At 41.6% G+C, this 21,806-nt stretch overlaps 1 long non-coding RNA gene across 1 annotated transcript; it reads left to right on the top strand.

Moving 5' to 3' along the window:
- Positions 1-1,664: 1,664 nt before the first annotated feature.
- On the top strand, positions 1,665-21,336 carry LOC132379727 (uncharacterized). Its single transcript, XR_009507518.1, has 4 exons — positions 1,665-1,764; positions 2,484-2,590; positions 7,445-7,542; positions 15,240-21,336. It is a non-coding gene; the product is annotated as an uncharacterized LOC132379727 (long non-coding RNA).
- The last annotated feature ends 470 nt before the right edge of the window (positions 21,337-21,806 follow it).

Below are 21,806 nucleotides of genomic sequence, written 5' to 3' on the forward strand. Positions count from 1 at the left end.
TCTCTCATCTAAGAAAACGTCAGGAAGCTCTTTTGAGTAATAGATCTATGGATGAAGTCACCTATGATAACAAAGTGGGAAAAAAGCCCTCACAAACAAGGGATAATCTGCAGATGCTGGAAATCCAAGCAGCATACGTATAATGCTAGAGGAACTCAGCAGGCCAGGCAGCCTCTATGGAAAAGAGTACAGTCAAAGTTTTGTGTCAAAAACCCTTTGGCAGGACCAAAGGGAAAAAGCTGCGGAGTAAATTTAAGAGGCTGGGGAGGGAAGAGAGAAACAACAGGTGATTGGTGAAACCTGGAGGGGGAGGGAGGGATGAAGTAAAGAGCGGGGAAGTTGATTGGTGAAAGAGACAGAAGGTCGTGGAAGAAGGGAAAGGGGGAGGAGCACCAGAGGGAGGTGATAGGCAGGCGAGGAGATAACATGAGAAAGGAAAAAGGGGATGGGAAATGGTGAAGAAGAGGGGGCCGGGGTTTCTCTCTCCCCTCCCCCACCTTTCAAATCTACTCCTCAGCTTTCGGGTTTCTACCTGAAACGTTGACTGTACATTTTTTTCTATAGATGCTGCCTGGCCTGCTGAGTTCCTGCAGCATTTTGCATATGTTGCTTGGTAAAAAAGCCTTCACCTCTTTCACACCCTCCTTGTTGCACCATAGCTTTTAGAAACAGCTACAGTGGAAAAAAATGAATTCATTCATAATAATGAAATCAACTTAGCAAATTGCTGGTCCCAGTACAGTCCTTGATGTGACTGACACATGGTGCTACTGTGTCAAGATTAACAAGGCTAAAGAGACTTAGAAAACAGTTTACTTGATTATGTTAATGAGTGTATTTAAAAGAGCAAATTGAGTGATTTAAACCCCAAGTTTTTATTCCACCTTTCTGACCCATACACAATGAGGAGGATCATCTCCAGGGCACTGGAGGACTGAATAAAACTGCTAAACATTGCAATCAGCTATCATTTGTGGCAGATGTGTGGGTGTTTGAGAAATAGCATCACCTTTCTTCTATGAGGTTAACTGAAGTAATGCTTGACTGATATTAATCTATTGCTTTCAGTACTCCGAGAGAAGATGGAAGCATCGTCTTGGTAAGTTCTTATAGTTACTTGTCTGCCCTTTCGTAAACTCATTCAGTACTGATGGCAATATTAAAATTGGTACATGGAAAGTCCTGCAATAGTATTAATCAGTGGCAGGTACTGTCACTAATTTATATTACATTCTCTTAATGCACAGTTGATGTCTCCTTTATGGTTACATCCTGGCATGTCACATGGAAAATTTTCACCCCACATCTCCTCTCCCAATCATAACTCCCCACGTACGTAACCAACATCAGAGTTGATGGTGAAATGTAGCATATGTGCCAGAACAAAGACTCTTGGAAGGTCGGAGATGACTCAGTTCCTGCTTCCTGCTGTTTAGCAGGAAGAAGTTCCATAGCTCTGCACCAATGATGAATTTGGCCCATCACTGTCTGACCTAGCACCATTGAGCTCTAAAGTATGGTTAAATCCATCATTTAATTCCGTATTACAGGTTCAGGACTGTGGTGTAGGAAACTGCTAAGACTTTACTGACTTTTAAAAAGTTGAGCAGCTCTGCTGTGTATTTGTTGGCCTTCGGATGACACAACACCAGCACTAGATGTCAGTAAAGCATTTTTATTGAGAGATAATAGAATGCAGTGGAACAAAACATTTCAAAGTGACTCAGGATTTCCAGAGGATGTGAAAGCCTTTATTCATTAATGGTACTTGTTCGTATTTTTCTCTCTCTTTTTTCCTCTTTTTTTTCTTTCCCCTCTCTTTCTCTTCACGCAAGGAACCATCAAGAGTGGTAATGGAGGGGGGAGTTATACCAGCCAAGCCTGAGTTTTAAGCTGCTGCAGGTGGACTGAGGTTCTCTGCAAGAGAAGCGGGCAGAGGTCGAGCATCAGCCCTTCCCTTTAAAGTTCGAAGACAGCGAGAAAAATTTATACTCTTACTGTGACTTTTTCAGTTGCTTGGCAGCAAGAACAGCAGTGTGAGTGGAGTCCTGTTTCACTCTGGCAACTCTGCAGACGCAGTCAGGCTGGCAGGGTCAGACACAGGTGGAGCAGGGTAGAGCCAACAACGTGCATGTCTACTTAAAGCACAAGATGCAAGGATGCAGGGCAATAGTGAGGTGGAAAGAGATTAGATTATCATCAACGTGCATGGACAGTATGTTCACATCACTGTTAACTTCCCACACTTACCCTTTACTGCTTATGAACACTACTGTTGTCTCCAGTTCAGATAATAAGCAGCTGTCCCATTGAGGGTCATAGGCTATTGATGGCTGTATATCTTCCATAACTTTCTTCAGCTCCATGGTGTTCTCTGAGCTCCTTAATTAAATATTCAATATGTTTCCGAAGACTGGCCCCCAAGTAGTCTACTTACTGTTGGTTACGATATTTATCATGGTTTCTCCATTTGCTCCACACAGGAATTATCAGTACAATGTACTTCGGATGAACGAAAGCCAGAAATACACTAGTGACCTCGTACAACCCTATGTCGTACCAAAGCCCAAGCCATGCATCAAAGAAGTAGGTAAGCAAGACCATCTTATGAGAGAGGAAAAAACTGTTTATCTCATCACTCACTCACTGCTTCAGGGATCCCTCAAACTGAAATACGTTGTAAAGCAAAGGCAGATGAAGAAAGTACCATCCTATTATAGTTTAAGCTAGAAACTCAAGCGAGACGGCAGATGCTGGGAACCTGGAGTGACACACAAAATACTGGTGGAACTCGGCATAGTAGGTAGCATCTATGGAAGGAAATAGACAGTGCTACTCCTCCTTCCCTTTTTTCCATGGTCCGCTGTCCTCTCCTGTTCTTCTTCAGCCCTTTATCTCTTTCACCTATCACCTCCTAGCTTCCTACTTCATCACCCTTCCCCTAACCATATAACAATTACAGCACGGAAACAGGCCATCTCGGCCCTTCTAGTCCGTGCCAACACTTACACTCACCTAGTCCCAGTGGCCTGCACTCAGCCCATAACCCTCCATTCCTTTCCTGTCCATATACCTATCCAATCTTACTTTAAATGACAATACCAAACCTGCCTCTACCACTTCTACTGGAAGCTCATTCCACACAGCTACCACTCTCTGAGTAAAGAAATTCCCCCTCGTGTTACCCTTAAACTTTTGCCCCCTAACTCTCAAATCATGTCCTCTTGTTTAAATCTCCCCTACTCTCAATGGAAAAAGCCTATCCATGTCAACTCGATCTATCCCCCTCATTATTTTAAATACCTCTATCAAGTCCCCCCCTCAACCTTCAATGCTCCAAAGAATAAAGACCTAACTTGTTCAGCCTTTCCCTGTAACTTAGGTGCTGAAACCCAGGTAACATTCTAGTAAATCTTAACCACCCATCTGATTTCACCCATCACCTGCTGGCTTGTACCTTTTACCCTCCCCCCATCTTTTTTTCCTGGTTTCTGCTCCCTTCATTTCCAGTCACAATGAAGGATATCAGCCTGAAATATCAACAGTTTATTCCCTTGCATAGATGCTGCCTGACCTACTGAGTTCCAACAGCATTTTGTGTTTGTTACCCAAGATTTCCATCATCCGCAGGATCTCTTGTATTTATGGACAGGTGATGTTTTTTTAATTGCAGATTAAATTACAAATTAAATTTGTAATGCAGAGAACTCTGATTTACTCTGATTTCCTCAGTCTTCCTAGTTGAAAAATGAAAGGACATGTGAGGATTGGAAGCAACTAAAACTTGGAAGAGTCCTAAGTAATTTTATTCTAACATTGTGGAGCCTTAAGCTGATTTGCTGTCTTAAAGATAGTGAGACAGTTTAAGTAATTTGTTTTGTCAATTAATGATCAATTTTTCGTTGGTGAATTGAAGAGTGTCTAGTCGCTGAGTTAGAGGACAACACAGTTAATTGGACCATGAAAAAAGAGAGGAGACATGAGAGGAAGAATTTTAGAAAAAGGTGGGAATCTGGAGCTGGAGTCAAGGTAGGGAGGAAACAGGGCCGATGGAGAGGGAAGGAATGAAAAGCAACAGGGAGTGAGAGGATAAAGAGGATGGGAGATGACAACAGAAATTGTTGTGGAGGAGGGCAGATCCAACAGGTATTTCTACCGTGTTTGGATTTGTTATCCAAACACGGGTGCAGATGGTCTGCATCCGAGGGTTCTAAAAGAGGTGGCTCAGGAAATTGCGGATGCATTGGTAATCATTTTCCAATGTTCCTTAGATTCAGGATCAGTTCCTGAAGATCGGAGAGTGGCTAATGTTATCCCACTTTTCAAGAAGGGAGGGAAGGAGAAAACAGAGAACTATCACCCTGTTAGCCTAACGTCAGTCGTGGGGAAGATGCTTGAGTCCATTATTAAGGACGAAATAGTGGCACATCTTGATGGCAGTAATAGGATTAGGCCGAGCCAGCATGGATTTACCAAGGGCAAATCATGCTTGACTAAGCTGTTGGAGTTTTTTGAGGGTGTAACAAGGATGTTAGACGAGGGTAAGCCAGTGGATGTTGTGTACCTAGATTTTCAGAAGGCATTCGATAAGGTGCCACATAGGAGATTGGTGAGTAAAATCAGAGCTCATGGCTTTGGGGGCAGGGTTTCAACATGGATAGAAAACTGGTTGGCAGATAGAAAGCAAAGGGTAGCAGTGAATGGGTGTTTCTCGGACTGGCTGGAGGTGACTAGTGGGGTACCACAAGGCTCTGTATTGGGACCACAGCTCTTTACGATTTATGTCAACGATTTAGATGAGAGCATTGAAAACTATATCAGCAAGTTTGCTGACGATACTAAACTGGGTGGCAGTGTGACATGCGAAGAGGACGTTAGGAGAATACAGGGAGACTTGGATAGGCTGGGTGAGTGGGCAGATACTTGGCAGATGTCATTCAATGTGAATAAATGTGAAGTTATCCACTTTGGAAGCAGGAACAAGAGGGCAGAATATTGTCTGAACAGTGTAGAGTTAGGTAAGGGAGAAATGCAAAGAGACCTAGGAGTCCTAGTTCATCAGTCAATGAAGGTGAATGAGCAAGTGCAACAGGCAGTGAAGAGGGCAAATGGAATGTTGGCCTTTATTACAAGGGGAATTGAGTACAAGAGCAAGGATGTCCTTTTGCATTTGTACAGGGCCCTGATGAGACCACACCTGGAATATTGTGTACAGTTTTGGTCTCCAGGTTTAAGGAAGGACATTCTGGCAATTGAGGAAGTGCAGCGTAGATTCACTAGGTTGATTCCTGGGATGGCAGGGCTGTCTTACGCAGAGAGATTGGAGAGATTGGGCTTGTACACACTGGAATTGAGGAGATTGAGAGGGGATATGATTGAAACGTTTAAGATAATTAAAGGATTTGATAGGATTGAGGCAGGAAATATGTTCCAGATGTTGGGAGAGTCCAGTACCAGAGGGCATGGATTGAGAATAAGAGGTCAGTTATTTAAAACAGAGTTGAGGAAAAACTTCTTCTCCCAGAATTGTGGAGGTGTGGAATGCACTGCCTCGGAAGATGGTGGAGGCCAATTCTCTGGATGCATTCAAGAAGGAGCTAGATAGATATCTGATGGATAGGGGAATCAAGGGATATGGGGACAAGGCAGGGACTGGGTATTGATAGTGAATGATCAGCCATGATCTCAGAATGGCGGTGCAGACTCGAGGGGCCGAATGGTCTACTTCTGCACCTATTGTCTGTCTATTGTCTATTGTTATTGCACATTCCCAACTTTCCCCAGTTATTGCACATTCCCATTTCCCAGTTATTGCACGTTCCCATTCATTCCCAGCTATTGCACATTCCCATTCATTCCCAGTTATTGCACATTCAGTAGGTTACCTGAGTCAGTGTTAGTGTCCCTTCCTGTTCCCTGCCGACTGTGATGTGGGGTTGGAGTGATGATTGGGCAGTAAAGCCAGCTTCATATCAAGAATTCTGCACAACGTATGGGTTCTCAGGTGTTGGACCAGAGTCATACCTCAGGAAAGAAAGAAATCTTTAAGGGTTTGAGTTTCTCAGTTGAAAGAATCTGCACAGGTATTTGAGGAAGTCGTGCCAAATATTAATTTAAATCACCAAACGAATAACGTGTATAATTGGAAACGGTTGAAAAACTTAAGAACCAGTCCAGTTGCATGAAGAAATTCTATCTTTTCATCAGATACTTTCTGTACTTCCTGTACCTAATAAAGTAGGAGCTAAATGTATTTTCATTGTCTTCTGCTGTTGTACCCCATCGAATTCAAGGTTCAATGTGTTGTGCATTCAGAAAGGCTCTTCTGCATGCCATTGTTGTAACAAATTACTCTTGCAACATATGGTTATAGCAGTTACTGTTGCCTTCCTGTCAGCTTGAGCCAGTCTGGCCATTCTCTCTGACATATTTCATTAACAAGGTGTTTTCACCTACAAAAGTGGCAATCACTTGGTGTTTTTTGTTTTATCACATCATTCTCTGTAAACTTCAGAGACTGTTGTGCACGAAAATCCTAGGAGGTTAGCAGTTTCTGAGTTACTGAAACCATCCCAACCATCATTCCACAGTCAAAGTCACTTAGATCACATTTCTGCTCTATTCTGATGTTGGTCTAAACAACTGAATCTCTTGACCATGTCTGCATGCTTTTATACAGTGAGTTGATGCTACAAGAGTGGCTGATTAGATATGTGTACTGGTGTGCCTAATAAAGTGGCTACTGAGTGTAGTACAGGTTGGAGTTCTCCAAATGGGGTCTCTCCAAGGCTTTGCATATCTATAAACATTATATTTGTGACTTTAGTAGGAGTGTAGTCTTGTCCCTTTGAGGTTAAAACCAACATTTCATTAGCTTTGTATATTATTTTTAAGTCATACAAATACCAGTCACTTCTCCAAGGGCATTTGTAATGCTTCAATGCAAGTTCATTAATTGATTTCCTTGAATAACTTATTCTCCCCCGGGATGTAGAGATATATCGGCTACCACTTATTGCCTATTCTCAGTCATTCCTGAAGAGGATGAATTTGAACCACTGCAGTTGTGCAGACGGACTTCCAATGGGTTGTAGGGTTAGGTATTCCAGGGTTTTGATGCAGCACTGATCAAGGTGTGACAACGTATGATATGATGTCTGATCAGATCCGTTCAGAAATCTGAAGGGGGACAGGTAGAAGCTGTTCCTAAAACAGATAATGGGCCTTCCCGTTTCTGCTCTTGCCTGTTTCTGTGGAAGTGATCAGAATCCTCTCTTGAAGAACCTTTGCAAGTAGGTTCCGTATATGATGGACACTGTGACTAGAATATATTACTGTTGAAGCAAGTGAGTAATCAAGGGAATGATTAAACTGTAAACCAAAAGTGTTGCGTTATTTTGGATGCCACAAGGTTTCCTGAACGCTGCTCATTTTTTAAATACAGATAACGCATCTTTGGATTCAACATATGCTGTTCCTGCTTCCCTCTGCTTGAATATACCCAGCCCTCCCATGGAAACAGATCCAGATGAAATCTATGATGTAAGCTTTTTACTAACTTTCTGTTAAATGTACAATGCTGCACAGTTGATGAGCTTGAAAGTGATAGTTTTGCTGTGTGCCAGTTGTTTGAACCCGGGATAAAATTAGTTGAGTCACTAGGAATATAGCTATTTACGAGGGGTGATCGATATGTTCGTAGCCTAAGGCAGAAAGAGATATTAACTTCAAACTTTCTGCATAATCACTCAATGAGTTGACCTGCCTGTGCATGTAATGAGAGCTGTATAACTCATCTCCTTCCACCTTAGGCCACGAATTTATTAATCACCCATCTGTAGACACTTTCTGGAGATCCAAGATCCGTATGCTCCATGACCACTGGACTAAGTGTGTAAATGTAGGAGGGGACTATATTGAAAAATAAATGAGTTAGGTCTTCTAAAATTGACTCCTTCTACCTTAGGTCATAAATATATCAATCACCCCTCGTATTTATGAGGATATTTATCCTCATACATATTTCACAAGAGATTTTATACTGAGTATACAACACTAATAAACTACATGTGATAAAATAACTATTTAGTTTTTGTTCACACTGACCCAAATAAAAGGATGCAGAACTAATATGGACAAATGGGATTAGTCAGTCAGGCATCATAGTCAGTATAGATAAGGTGAGCGAAGAGGGCTGTTTCTGTGCTACTGATCTCTACAATTCTATTCTGTAATTGTAAATGAACAATCAAAAATACCACAAGTGTTATAAAACTCAAATAAAACCAGGAAATGCCAGAAGCACTCAGCATTTTGAAGAGTGTCAGTGGGAAGAGAATGCATTAACACATCAAGTTGAAGGCTGTATTTATCCGTAACCACTCCCAAACTTTCACCAGTGTGTGATTCAATATTGGTATTGGTTCTGAACAGACTGATTCTGAGACACCAAAATGTGACAGTGTTAATGATTGATTCATTTTTTTTAAACATTTACAATTTTGTTTAGTTTCAGTACTGTAAGAAAAATTAGTACATTCACTGGACAGCTTTTGGACAACTCCATATTGGAGAAAAGGCTTTAGTGATAGACCTTACAGGAAAACTGAAGGATAGAACTTATTAAAGATAAATAACAAGTGAATTCAATTAGCTGAAAGCCTTAGCTGTAGAATAAGATGTGTTTCAGTTAATTTACAGTTTATATTTTTAGACTGAGTCTGCTGAATTTATTTTTTTTCAATTATTGCTGTTAGTTATTGACCACTTAAACTTATTGAATTTATCCTTAACCTTCACCAGCAGCTACAAAGTGAATGCTTAAGTTGACTTAATATCTGCATCATTTCTTCTCATGCCCTTTCTGTCCTGAGTTTCTCAGATCAGTCTTGGTCGACATAGATTGAATACATCTTCCTTTAGGCAGAAAGAAGGCCCAATCTATTTTAGGCAAATAGCTGAATGTGCCTATACTGTCTGAGGAATAATGCCCTACTTTCCCCTGGGCAATTATCTGCATCATATATTTTTTATAAGAATACTTATTCTTATGTACAATTTTGATATGAATAAAAAGAAACCCTTGAATAGCTGAACAGAAAAGCCCAGAATGAAGCCCTTTAGTCCATCACATCTTCTGCGTGATTAGTCTGACTTCCCTGCTTTTCCTCGTCTCAGATACCTAACTTGTTCCAAGTCACTGGACTGATCCATGCTTGAGCCCACTCCAAGGATACCTGTGGATGTATTCATCCTTAAAGATTACCTTCAATGTACATTGAAAAATTAAAACATACAGTGAAATGTAATGTTTACATCAATGACTGACACAGTCCGAGGATGTGCTGAAGACTGTCCATTAATGTCACCATGCTTCTGGCTCCAGCATAATACGCCCACAACCTCCCCTAACCTGTAGTCTTTAGAAAGTGGGAGGAAATTGGAGTACCTGATGGAAACCCACATGTTCACGGGGACAATGTAGAAACTCCTGACAGACAGCGATGGAATTGAACACCAATCTTCCAGTCACTGGCTTTGTACAATGTTACGCTCCTGACCAGGTGGTGGTCTTACTGCCTTGGCCATTCCATTAGGAAGATTGGTCCATTAGTGGAAACTGGGCACAAGACCATAGACATGGGAGCAGAATTAGGCCATCTGGCCAATTGAGTCTGCTCCGCCATTCAATCATGGCCGATCTTTTTTTCTATCTCCTCCTCAATCCCAGCTCCCAGCCTTCTGATATAAGCTTTGATGCCATGTCCAATCAAGAACTTATCAATCTCTGCCTTAAATATACCCAATGACTTGGCCGCCACAGCTGTATGTGGCAACAAATACCACAAATTCACCAGCCTTTGGCTAAAGAATTTTCTCTGCACCTCTGTTTTGAAAAGGTGCCCTTTTATCCAGAGGCTGTGCCCTCTTGTCCCAGACTCTCCCACCATTGGAAATACCCTTACCACATCTACTCTGTCTAGGCCTTTCAACATCTGAAACTTTTCAATGAGATTCCCCCTCATCCTTCCAAATTCCAGCAAGTTCAGACCCAGAACCATCAAACGTTCCTCATATGATAACCCTTTCATTCCTGGAATCATCCTTGTGAACCTTCCCTGGGCCCTTTCCAATGTCAACACATCTTTTCTAGGATGAGGAGCCCAAAACTGTTCACAATACTCAAGGTGGGGCCTCACCAGTGCCTTATAAAGCCTCGACATCACATCCGTGATCTTGTATTCTAGACCTCTTGAAATGAATGCTAACATGACATTTGCCTTTCTCACCACTGACTCAACCTGCAAGTTAACCTTCAGGGTGTTCTGCACAAGGATTCCCAAGTCCTTCTGTGCCTCAGATTTCTGGAGTTTCTCCCCATTTAGAAAGTAGTCCGCACATTTATTTCTACTGCCAAAGTGCACGACCATGCATTTTCCAACATTGTATTTCATTTGCCACTTTCTTGCCCATTCTCCTAATCTGTCTAAGTTCTTCTGCATCCTACCCATTTCCTCAACACTACCTGCCCCTCCACCAATCTTTGTATCATCTTCAAACTTGGAAACAAACCCACCCAGTCCATCATCTATATCATTTATATACAGCATAAAAAGAAGTGGCCCCAACAGCAACCCCTGTGGAACACCACTAGTCACTTGCAGCCAACCAGAAAAGGATCCTTTTATTCCTACTTACTGCCTCCTACCAATCAGCCAATGCTCTAACCATGCCAATACCTTTCCTGTAATACCATGGGCTGTTAATTTGGTAAGCAGCCACCTGTGTGGCACCTTTCCAAAGGCCTTCTGTAAGTCCAAATATACAACATCCATTGCATCCGATTTATCTATCCTGCTTGTAATCTCTTCAGAGTTCTAACAGGTTCATCAGGCAGGATTTTCCCTGAAGGAAACCATGCTGACTTTGTCCTATCTTGTTCTGTGTCACCAAGTACTCCATCACCTCATCTTTAACAACTGACTCCAACATCTTCCCAACCACTGAGGTCAGGCTAACTGATCTCTAATTTCCTTTCTGCTGCCTTCTTTCTTTCTTAAAGAGTGGAGTAATGTTTGCAATCTTCCAGTTCCCATGGCACCATGATTTTTGAAAGATCATTTCTAATGACACTACAATCTCTAATGCTACCTCTTTCAGGACCCTAGGGTGCAGTTCATCAGGTTAAGAATGACTTATGTACCTTTAGGTCTTTCAGCTTTTTGAGTACCTTTTCTCTTGTAAAGTAACTGCACCCACTTCTCTTCCCCCACACACTACAACATCAGGCACACTGCTAGTGTCTTCCACAGTGAAGACTGACGCAAAATACTGAATTAGTTCATCGGCCAGCTCCTTGTTCCCCGTTATTATTTCTTCTGCCTCATTTTCTAGCGGTCCTATATCCACTCTCATTTCTCTTTTATTTTTAACATACTTGAAAAAACTTGTACTATCCACTTTGATATTATTTGCGAGCTTGCTTTCATATTTCACCTTTTCCTTTCTATCTTCCCAGTAATTTTTGCTTTGATACATGCCCTTTCTTTTGCTTTTACAATAGCTTTGACTTCCCTTGTCAGTCACGGTTGTACTATTTTACCATTTAAGTTTTCTTCATTTTTGGAATACACATGTCATTTTCCCAGAAACATACCCCATTGCTGCTCTGCTGGCATCCCTGCCAGAGCTCCTTCCAATTTACTTTGGCCAACTCCTCTGTCACAGCACTAATTCCCTTTACTCCACTGAAATACTCCTCATCAGACTTTACTTTCTCCCTATCAAATTTCAAGTTGAACACAATCATATTGTGATCACTGGTTCCAAAGGGTTCTTTTACTGTAAACTCCCTAATCACCTCTGATTCATTACATAACAGCCAGTCCAGTATAGCTGATTCTCTGGTAGACTCAACAACAAACTACTCTAAAAAGCTATCTCTTAGGCATTCAACAAACACACTCTCTTGAGATCCATTACCAACCTGATTTTCCTAATCAACCTGCATGTTAAAATCTCCCATAACTACCATAACATTGCCCTTTTGTCTTTTCTATTTCCTGTTGTAACCTATGGTCCACCTCCCAGCCACTGTTGGGAGGCCTGTAGAAAGCTGCCAGCAACGTCCTTTTACCCTGACAGCTTCTTAACTCAACCCACAAGTATTCAACATCTTCTGATCTTATGTCGCATCCTTCTACTGATTCGATACCATTCTTTACCAGTAGAGCCACACCACCCCCTCTGCCTACCTTCCTATCCCTCCCATATAAGGTGTAACCTTGGACATTCAGCTCCCAACCACAACCATCCTTCAGCCACGATTCAGTGATGGCCACAACATCATTCCTGGCAATCTGTAATACTGCAACAAGATCATCCACCTTATTTCTTATACTATGTGCATTTAGATACAACACCTTGAGTACCGTATTTGCTGTCCTTTCTGACTCTGCATCCCTAATGATTTTATACTCAGCCTGTTGACTGCAACTAGGTCCCATTACCTGCCTGCCCTTCCTGATAGTCTGACTGTAATTTCCAATCCACTTTTTTACAATCAGTCCTTCCCTGTCTTCCTTCTCTCTGGTTCTCACCCCCTGCCAAGTTAATTTAAATCCTCCCCAACAGCTCGAACAAACTACCCACGAGAATATTGGTCTCCCTTGGGTTCAGATGCAACCCGTCACTTTTGAACAGGTCATACCTCCCCCAGAAGAGATCCCAATGATCCAAGAACCTGAAACCCTGTCCCCACACCAGCTTCTCAGCCACACATTTATCTGCCAAATCATCCTGTTTCTCCTCTCACTGGTGCGTGGCACAGGCAGCAATCCAGAAATTGCTTACACAGGAGATTCTGTTTTTCAGTTTTCTGCCTAGCTCTCTAAATTCTCTTTTCAGGACCTCATTGCTTTTCCTTCCAGTACCATTGGTACCAATATGTACCAAGACATCTGGCTGCTCCCCCTCCCTCTCCAAAATGCTGTGGACTTGATCTGAGATGCCCCTGATCCTGATAACTGGGAGGCAACATACCATCCGGGTGTCCCGTTCACATCCACAGAATCTCCTGTCTGTTTCCCTCACTATAGAGTCTCCTATCACTACCAGTCCCTTCTTCTCTCTCTTTCCCGTCTGCACCACGGACCCATGCTCAGTGCCTGTAACCTGGTCACTGTGGCATTCTCCCGGGAGGTCAGCCCCCACAGAAGTATATAAAGCGATATACTTGTTATTGAGGGGAATGGCCACAGGGGGGCTCTGCTCTAACTGCCTGTTTCCATTTCTCCTGACGGCCACCCAGCTACTCACTTCCCGCGATTTCGGGGTGACTACTTCCCTGTAACTTCAATCAGTTATTTCCTCGCTCTTTCGTACAAGCCAAAGGTCATCCAGTTGCTGCTCCAGATCCCTAACACAGTCTCAAGGAGCTGCCGTCGGATGCACTTCATGCAGATGTAGTTCCCTGGGAGACTCTGGGTCTCCCAGTTCTCCAACATCCGGCATGAAGAGCACACCACAGCCATTTAAATGGTACAATAAGGGAGGAAAAAAACCTTAACAAATGCTTTACACAAAGCCTACACCTCTTCCAAGCCCAAGCCTGGTTTGAGCCAAAGCCTGTCGCTTCTACTCTCGCCACTGGCCTGCTCCCAACAATGGCCACTCCACTTCTCCCTTCTGTACTTTTGTCTAGTTGGTAGAGCTCTGTTGATGCCACTAATAGGCCTCGTACAAACTGACAGGACAAACTGAGGTTCCATTCCCTCACACTTCCAGATCACGTTGATTGCCTGCAAACTGGGTGTCAGAGTCATCTGCTAATAATTGTATGTTTAAATAAGCAAAAATAAATTTTAATTAATAATTATTATTTTAATTAACATAAAGTGAACAGGAAGGAATTGGCTTTACCCTCACACTCTGATAAGGAAGGGCTATGACTCTGTCTGAGTGAATGATCCTATGGTAGACTTCAAGGTTCAAGGTTCATTTATTATCAAAGTATGCAGTATACAACTCAGAGATTTACCTTCTCCGGACAGCCAAGAAACAAAGAAAACCATGCAAGTTGTTCTAAGAAAACATCAAACCCCATCCCCCCACATGCAAAATAATCAAATCTTGCAGAGGGCAACAAGAACATCAAACCTCAACCCCCCATCCCATGTAAAAAACAAATAAACAAACAAACTTATTAGTTGTAATTGATGTAGAGATGAGGGAATAGATGTTAATGTGCATCTGGACTCTTTAAGTTCTGTAGCATCAGAACCTCCCCCCCCCCCCGCCCCCCAAATCAGTGAAACTCGAGACTCTGCTTAGAGTCAGCACTCAATCTCAGGATGGGGTGAGAGGCACCTTAGAGGTGAAATGGGGTGCAGGTGCACCATGTCTTCCCTATTGCAGTACATGATGCTGGCCCATTCACTACAGGTAGTCTGCGATTCCTCGTTGTCGTCAGCACAATCCATAAAGCCACGATAGTGTAGCAGTTAGCGGGACAGTACTATAACTCAGGGCATTGGAGTTCAGAGTTTAATTCTGACGTAGTCTGTAAAGAGTTTGTACATTCTCCCCAGAAACGTATGGGCTTACTCTGGTCTCATTCCGAAGATGTATGGATTAGTAGGTTAATTGGTCACATGGATTTATTGGGCTGGCACGGGATCATTAGTTTGGAATGTCCTCTTACCAGGATGTACATCTAAAATAAGTGACTAATCTTAAAAACTCAAACAAGAAGAATGGCTCAACCAGCTTATGAATTTTGAATCTGCCTTACTTTCTGTTAACTCAGACCTGGCACCTCACTCCTGCATGATTACACCACATTCTCTCTGTCACTGTTATACTACTTGGAATTACGATGAAATTAAAGCACTGTGGTCCCAAAGGTGTGACCTGCTGGAGGTATATAAGTCATGAGGGGCATAGACAGGGTGAGAGAACAGTCTTTTTCCCAGGGAGAGGGGTTCTAAGAACAAGCATAGGTTTAAGATCAGACAAGAGAGATTTAAAAGGGACATCAGGGGCAACCTCTTCATGCAAAAGGTGATCCATGTTTGGAATGAGGTGCCAGAAATAGAGGTTGAGGTGAGCACCAAAGCCATTGAGACAGGTAGATGGATCGAGTTCAGCAGTTCAGGCTCATTGGGCCATTCAGTCAGCATGGACAAAAGGAGCTGATTCTGTTCCTATACAGTACAACCTGGTGACTCACTCTCTTCCAGGTTCCACCACGAAGAATCTGATTCCGAGATGCTCCTCCCAGAAAAAAGACACAAGTTTCAAGGAAGCCAGGAGAACCGTGACAAAGCTGCAGCCCAAACTGCTTCAAGGACTCTAACTGGCAGCTTAACATTTGGACAGGAAACTGCATGAAAGTCCTGTTAGCTGATAACAGGGAAACTGTGTTTCATTCTCTTTCTCGCATTATCTAGGGTGTGAGCTAACTTACTGTGGCTTTACACCTGGTCTGCTTTCAATGTATGAAATTGAAAGCATTGAGGCTGTGTTTTGGTATCACAACTCCAAACATTAAAATGTATGTCCACACTTGATTATACTGCCTTCAGCAGGGAACCAATCTAATAAGGAAAAATTAAGTTAGAAAGTTATCAGCATGATTGTCAGTTTACCAGAGCCATTTTAATTGTTTCTTTTTGTTTGAAGATAGTTTCTGTTTTTAATTGCATTTTCTCTGAAAAAGGAATTAGAAATCTATTTAGAAAGTTACTATTTCATCAAGGCTGGCAAGCAAAGTTTATTTCATTAGGAAAGCAAAGAGCATACCACAATTTAATATTTAATGCAATACACCATGTGAAATCTTTCTTCAATTCTTTAATCAAGCTGTCATGGATGTAGAATAATTGGTTTCAAATAATAGCATTTCCACCTTTAATGAAAAGATAGAAACTAAATAAGATGTGGTTTTGGAAGGACGTGTTTACAGAGCCTCTTCCATTGCAAGAAGAATGTACGTTGCCTTCCTCTAAAACTAAATCATGTGATATTCGATATCCACCTGAGGGAGAGGGCCAGGCCTTTGTAAAAAAGGATCTCGTCCTTTCCTGACATATGGCAAATAAACTCTCCTCGTGCTTCCATTCAGGTACAGATATCAATTTTAAGCCAACGTTTTGATGACAAACTCCACCATTTTCATGAAGATGGCAGAGTTTTACATCAAGATGTTGGTTATAATCGATATCTGTACCTGACTGGAAGCTCGAGAAGATTTTATAAACATTTGTAACTTTACATGCTACCCAACAAGTAGATGACAGCTCTAGTAGTGTGGTACTCCGTTGGTACTTCACCAAAATACCAGCCTGAACTCAAAACTTTTTGATTCAAAGCTATTAAATGCTAATGCCAACGACAAGTACTACAGGCTCAACTCTTCATGTCGAATTGAGTTTATTGTCATGTGCACAAGTACAGTGAGGTGGAGGTACTGTGAAAAAGTTGCTTGCAGAAGATTCAAACTCATCTCATGTAGATCAAAACAAAGAGTGAAAAGTATTGTTTGTGTTAACAACCAACACAGCTAGTGACGTGCTGGGAGTAGTCCACGAGTGTTGCCACGTATTCTGACAACAGCATATCCGGCCCACAATGCTTGGCAGAACAACAAAGAACACAACAACCATCAAAACAACAGCAAAAAAGCTCCTTTCCTCTCATGCACACACTGTCCTCCAATTCCAGGACAGGTCGCCAATCTCCAGGCTTCGGCCACTGGACTTGGACTTCACAACTTCTGATCAACCTTTGGGCACCAGTCCCTGGTATTGACCTCTGGGCTAACTGATAATGGCTTTAACAGCATTAGAAGCACATGGGAGCAGAGGAGCAAACGTAAAGTCACCTGTACAGTTTGTTATTTCAGGCCAAAACTCAAGGACAACCCAAAGTTGATGTGTGACCTGAATATATCTGGAAGGCTTATTGAGAGTGAGAAGGAGAAAGGATTAGGATATGTTGATTGTGTTGGATGAGCAAAGACAGAAAAAGATTGTGAGGATAAACCTGTGGGCCAAATGGATTAAAAATTACACATTACTCACATTGGAGTGTGTATCAAGGAGCTACCCAAGTTAGCATTGAACTATGGACATCAGTATCATGGAGACAGTACAGGTTAAGCAATTTGTAATCACTAATCCTTTACCAGAAATGTGAAGTTGCGTCACTTCAAGGCAATGATAAAATCAAAATTAAATAAGCAAAAGCAATTTGCACCTGCAATACTAATCCTGACATAATGTGTTGTAAAAATCTGTCTGGTTCAACACCTTCCTTCAGTAGGATAATGGTCTTGTTTACGCATGACTTCAGAAACGAATGTAGTCATATCTCAACTGTCCTAGTAAGCATTCAGTTCCGGAGGCAATAGGCATGAACGATAATTCTATAATCAAACTGCACATACACGATTAGCATGAGGAAGTTATATTCACTACAAAACACATCAATGAGTCGCTGCTAGAAAGCTTAAGGGTTAAGTTCATCATGTTGATGTTATTTATGGAACTGGCCTCCTCTTAAGAAATGTTCTGTCTGATTAAAAATATTGACATTAAATGCAGTTCCTAATCAGGTTTCTGTGTCTCTGCCATTGGCAATGCTAAAATGTCAGGCTTCTCAGTTGCCAGCACTTATCTAAATCAGAAGAGTGGCGATTCAAGTCCCACTTTAGAGAGGTAGGGACCAACTAAAACTAGGCTGCTACCGAAAAGCAATACTGGGTCAGTGCTGACTGCCAGAAGGGCTGATTTCTCAAGCCATCTGGTCTTCAAGAGAGTGTGAAACTTCACTCAAAGGTATATTAAAGGGAAACAGGGAAGTTATCCCCAATGTCATTGTAAACATTTATCTTCAAATATCTTAAAAGCAACATTACAAAATGTAATTTTCTGGCTGTGATTACATTGTTGTTAGAAATTCCAGGAATTTCTATGATGGAAACACAAGATTCTGCAGATGCTGGAAATACTGAGCAAAATGCACAAAATACTGCAGGAAGTCGGGCAACATCTATGGACAAGAATAAGCTATCAAAGTTTCGGAGGGCTCTTGGCCCGAAATGTAAACTGTTTATTCCCCTCCATAGATGTTTTCTACACTGGAAAGTATATTTCTGAATTACTTCATTAAAAATCCACAGGATGACTAGAGGCTATGTTACATAAATGTACTTTCCTTTTTGAGAGTGTTTCATGGGGTGATGTTACAAGAGGAAGTAGAAACCAGTGTGGCATCACTCATCAGTCAATCTCGTTCCAAGTTAACAAAGAGCTTCTGGCAAGCTGCGCACCCCTTCCCCCAGCAATGGGTGGGCCCAGAAACATGGTAAACAGTACCACAGGCAAGGAGCATGCGTTTTCTGCTTCTGCAATTTCAGTCATCTCTCTGCAGTCAAATGAAATGGAAATGGATTTATGATGAACAAGCCTGTACCCACAAAATGAAGGTCTGTGGGTAAACAGTTCTTTCTTTTCTGCTCTCCAAAAGCAGGGTTATCTCTGGGAGAGGTAAAAATATTTGTGATACACAATTATTAAGGGAGATAAAATAAAGAGGATGGAGCAAAGATTTTAAGTGCAGGCTATCTCAGGAGAGGAGCTTTCCTTCCAAGCTGAATGAAGGTAACAGTATCTAACAGCAGTTATGCCTGGCTGCTGGGCTATGATCTTCCTGACTGTAAGGCCTGCTTCATTGTGATTAATGCACAAGGTGCATGATAGCAGGAACAACCTTATTCAAGACAAACCCTAAGCTTCTTCCAGACTAGCAGTCAGGGAATGAAGTGCATTCCCACACTGACCCTTCCACCTCAGTACAAGAGCTTCCTTTATGGGTGTTTGAATAGCTTCCTGATTCTATATCATTTTACCTCTTTCTACCACAATGTTAGAACACAGAAATCACAGAGCCTCCTTAATCGATACCCACAGAAGAAGGTTATATTGAAGAGATTACGAGGAAAGTTGACGAGGGTAAAGCAGTGGATGTTGTCTATATGGACTTCAATAAGGCCTTTGACAAGGTTCTGCACGGAAGGTTAGTTAGGAAGGTTCAATCGTTAGGTATTAATATTGAAGTAGTAAAATGGATTCAACAGTGGCTGGATGGAAGATGCCAGAGAGTAGTGGTGGATAACTGTTTGTCAGGTTGGAGGCCGGTGACTAGTGGTGTGCCTCAGGGATCTGTACTGGGTCCAATGTTCTTTGTCATGTACATTAATGATCTGGATGATGGGGTGGTAAATTGGATTAGTAAGTATGCAGATGATACTAAGGTAGGTGGCATTGTGGATAATGAAGTAGGTTTTCAAAGTTTGCAGAAAGATTTAGGCCAGTTAGAAGAGTGGGCTGAGTGATGGCAGATGGGGTTTAATGCTGATAAGTGTGAGGTGCTACATTTTGGTAGGAATAATCCAAATAGGACATACATGGTAAATGGTAGGGCATTGAAGAATGCAGTAGAACAGAGTGATCTAGGAATAATGGTGCATAGTTCCCTGAAGGTGGAATCTCATGTGGATAGGGTGGTGAAGAAAGCTTTTGGTATGTTGGCATTTATAAATCAGAGCATTGAGTATAGGAGTTGGGATGTAATGTTAAAATTGTACAAGGCATTGGTAAGGCTGAATTTGGAGTATTGTGTACAGCTCTGGTCACCGAATTATAGGAAAAATGTCAACAAAATAGAGAGAGTACAGAGAAGATTTACTAGAATGTTACCTGGATTTCAGCACCTAAGTTACAGGGAAAGATTGAACAAGTTAGGTCTTTATTCTTTGGAGTGTAGAAGGTTGAGGGGGGACTTGATAGAGGTATATAAAATTATGAGGGGGATAGATATTGACGTGGTCAGGCTTTTTCCATTGAGAGTAGGGGAGATTCAAACAAGAGGACATGAGTTGAGAGTTAGAGGGCAAAAGTTTAAGGGTAACACGAGGGGGAATTTCTTTACTCAGAGATTGGTAGCTGTGTGGAACGGGCTTCCAGTAGAAGTGGTAGAGGCAGGTTCGGTATTGTCATTTAAAGTAAAATTGTATAGGTATATGGACAGGAAAGGAATGGAGGTTTATGGGCTGAGTGCAGGTAGGTGGGACTAGGTGAGAGTAAGCATTCAGCACGGACTAGAGGGCCGAGATGGCCTGTTTCCGTGCTGTAATTGTTATATGGTTATATGGCATCACAAGTGCGTAGCATGGCAGCATAGTGATTAGTGGCACATTTTACTGCTCCAGGGACCCGGATTCAAATCCTGCCATTGAGTTTGTACGTTCAACCTGTGACCCCATAGGAGCTCTGGTTTCCTCCCACATTACAAAGAAATAGGTTAATTGGTCATACTGGATGTAAATAGACAGCACAGGCTTATTGTCACCATGCTGTATCTCCAAACAGAAACATAAATATTGGGCATCTTGGAGTTGTAAAAAAGAACAACTTGAATAGAAAATTGTTTTTTACTACCCAGAAAGAAGTTTATATTGTTGACAGCCATTATTAAGCTGGTTAGCAGTTGCCTGATCAGATCATCAAGCATGGTACTATACGGGTATAAGTGTTGATTATTTTCCAGAGTACCAATATCCTACTAATATATTTTAATGCCAGTGGATGCACTCTGTATTTACATCCTTGGATTTCTTCCAACTTTCACAAGTTTTCAGTGAACATAAAATATTATTACTATTCTTGGTTCTGTTATACCAAGGAAATCTACACCCAATACTCAATTCATAAAACTATCTGCCACATTATGTTTACATCATTTACACAGCTGTACAATGGTTGAGTTACAATTCTCAAGGGATGAGGTCTGCTGAACTGCAGGATGTCAAAGGAAAAAACACTGAGAAATATTGCACAATTTAATTAATGATGAAATATAATCCAAGCTTTCATATCGAATGCAGAACAGATGTTTGAACTTCCAGAGAATAGGGTCATAAAAATGTGCTTTGTGCAGTTAATTTATAAGTCACTCATTTCAAAGTTTCAGATGCTTGTTCTCCTTGTATGACCTCCCAGCTGGACCTTTCCAAGGGTTGATTTGTCCTTACATGCTAAATAAATAAAGCAAATTCTAGAGTTGCTTTATATAGTTGTTCTCCAGCTTTGCCACGGACAGCATGGAGCCACCTGTACCTTTTGTTGCTGTGTAACCACCTGAATATGTTTCTAGAATACTTGTGTAAATATCACTCAAGGTGGCTAACAGAAAGACTGTTAATGTATAACCTGCACATTAAAGTTGTTGAATATAACTCCTGCTGATTAATGATGGTCACTTGGCATTCAGAAATACCGGTGTAATCAAAGCAACCAATTAAAGTTTTGTTATTAACTTTCTGGTATTTTCTTCTCTTTCTGCCAATCCTCTCAAAGTGTCTTTCCAATGAAGTCTTCACTTGAGGGCCAATATGCTACAAGGTGCATGACCCAATGTGATCTGTAAGCATATGACTAGCAAGAAATCTGCAACTGCACTTAAGGATTGAACAGAGAGTGAAGCATTTCACTGGTGAAATGGATGACTGCTTGTTGTTGTTTGTTCTGAGTTCAAGACAGTTCCAAGATCTGCATCATTTATAAGCAACTTTCTCCGGGCCCCTATACAAATGGTTCCACATATTGTCAGAGAGTGTGTACAATATACAACCTGAAACACTTTGTCCTTATAGAACAACAGAACTCCAAAAGAAGGGACAGAAAAACATTAGAACCCCAAAGCTCCCTTTCCCCCGCACAGCATCAACACATCAACCTCCCCAC

Source organism: Hypanus sabinus, chromosome 22 (genome assembly GCF_030144855.1).
Source record: "Hypanus sabinus isolate sHypSab1 chromosome 22, sHypSab1.hap1, whole genome shotgun sequence".
Taxonomy (NCBI): domain Eukaryota; kingdom Metazoa; phylum Chordata; class Chondrichthyes; order Myliobatiformes; family Dasyatidae; genus Hypanus; species Hypanus sabinus.